Source organism: Tachyglossus aculeatus, chromosome 2 (assembly GCF_015852505.1).
Source record: "Tachyglossus aculeatus isolate mTacAcu1 chromosome 2, mTacAcu1.pri, whole genome shotgun sequence".
NCBI classification, from domain to species: Eukaryota; Metazoa; Chordata; class Mammalia; order Monotremata; family Tachyglossidae; genus Tachyglossus; species Tachyglossus aculeatus.
In genome coordinates this window covers 16,713,613-16,715,643 of record NC_052067.1, presented here as the reverse complement: position 1 = coordinate 16,715,643, position 2,031 = coordinate 16,713,613, and the positions used below count along the sequence as shown (strand labels likewise).

At 48.0% G+C, this 2,031-nt stretch overlaps 1 non-coding gene across 1 annotated transcript; it reads right to left on the bottom strand.

The window, feature by feature from the left end:
- Positions 1 to 231: 231 nt before the first annotated feature.
- Positions 232 to 369, bottom strand: LOC119923923. The gene has a single exon (XR_005449003.1). It is a non-coding gene; the product is annotated as a small nucleolar RNA SNORA7 (small nucleolar RNA).
- Between the last annotated feature and the right edge of the window lie 1,662 nt (positions 370 to 2,031).

Sequence of the window (2,031 nt, the reverse complement as noted above, 5' to 3'; positions counted from 1 at the left end):
CCTCCCCAGCGCTTAGAACAGTGCTTTGCACATAGTAAGCGTTTAATAAATGCCATCATTATTATATCTCCAACCCTTAGCGACGCCATGGACACATCTCTCCCAGAACGCCCCACCTCCAGCTGCAATTGTTCTGGTAGTGTTCACCATTGCCTCCTTTGGCACCGTAAACTTGAGTCTCCACCCTCGATTGTCTCCCACGCTGCTGCTGCCCAGCACGGGTGAGTTTTCACTTGCGGCAGATTTCCTTCCACTCGCTAGCCACTGCCCAAGCTAGGAATGGAATGGGTATGCCTCTGCTTAACTCTCCCTTCCGTAATCGAGGCTGGTAGGGGACTGGAAACTCTCCAGGTGTGACCCTGAGAGGGGAAGACCTGGGGTAGATACAGGCTAATCAGGTCAGACACAGTCCCTGTCCCAAGTGTCCCTGTCCCTGTCACTTTTAGACTGTGAGCCCGCTTTTAGACTGTGAGCCCACTGCTGGGTAGGGACTGTCTCTATACGTTACCAACTTGTACTTCCCAAGCGCTTAGTACAGTGCTCTGCACACAGTAGGCGCTCAATAAATACGATTAATGATGATGAAGCGGGCTCAGAATATAAGTAGGAGGGAGAACAGGTACTGAATATGCATTTGCCATTGTGGAAACTGAGGTACGGAGCAGTTAAGTGACTTTCCCAAGGTCACACAGCAGGCAAGTAGCGCTTAGTACAGTGCTCTGTGCACAGTAAGCACTCAATAAATACGATTGAATGAATGAATGAATGAGGTGGGATTAGAGCCCAGGTCCTCAAACTCCAAGCCCGTGCTCTTTCCCCTAGGCCACACTGCTTCTATAAGAGATTTCCAATTCTTCTCAGGACTGTCTCCAATTGGAGAAGCAGCATGGCTCAGTGGAAAGAGCACGGGCTTTGGAGTCTGTGGTCATGGGTTCAAATCCTGGCTCCGCCCCTTGTCAGCTGTGTGACTTTGGGCAAGTCACTTCACTTCCCTGTGCCCCAGCTACCTCATCTGTAAAATGGGGTTGAAGACTGTGAGCCCCCCGTGGGACAACCCGATCACCTTGTAACCCCCCCAGCGCTTAGAACAGTGCTCTGCACATAGTAAGCGCTTAATAAATGCCATTTAAAAAAAATTTAGACTTTGTGGAGGACAAGATGGTTGCCTTCATTAGGTGTGGAGTGGAAAACCTGGTGGAGATTCTACTTGGGGCAGGAAAGGGAGGGGCAAACAATTTACACTGGAGCCATGCCAGTGTTCTTGCTCGTATGGCTTGGATGTAGGCTAAGTCCTGGGGAAGAAGAAGAAAAGTTTGGGAATGAGGCATAAGTACATGCCGTTTGTGTGTGCGTGCGTGCATGTGTATGTGTGTGTGTGTGTGTGTGTGTGTGTGTGTGTGTGTGTGCATTATGGAGAAGCAGCATGGCTCAGTGGAAAGAGCCCAGGCTTTGGAGTCAGAGGTCATGGGTTCAAATCCTGGCTCCGCCAATTGTCAGCTGTGTGACTTTGGGCAAGTCACTTCACTTCTCTGTGCCTCAGTTCCCTCATCTGTAAAATGGGGATGAAGACTGTGAGCCCCCCGTGGGACAAGCTGATCACCTTGCAACCTCCCCAGCACTTAGAACAGTGCTTTGCACATAGTAAGTGCTTAATAAATGCCATTATTATTATTATTATGGATGTGCCACAAGGATAGAACTGGTTGGGTAAACTGTTAGATCAGTGTGGGCAGGGAATAAGTCTGCTTATTGTTATATTGTACTCCCCCAAGTACTTAGTACAGTGCTCTGCACACCATCAGCACTCAATAAATACGATTGAATGAATAAAGTTATTAATACATCAATGTCTATCTCCCCCTCTAGACTGTAAGTTGTTTGTGGTCAGGGAGCTTGTCTACAAACTCTATAGTATTACATTCTCCCTAGTGCTTAGTATAGTGCTCTACACACAGTGATCACTCAATAGATACCATTGATTGATTGCTATAGACATCCAGATATTCTCTCACATAGTCGTCTCCCCTGGAT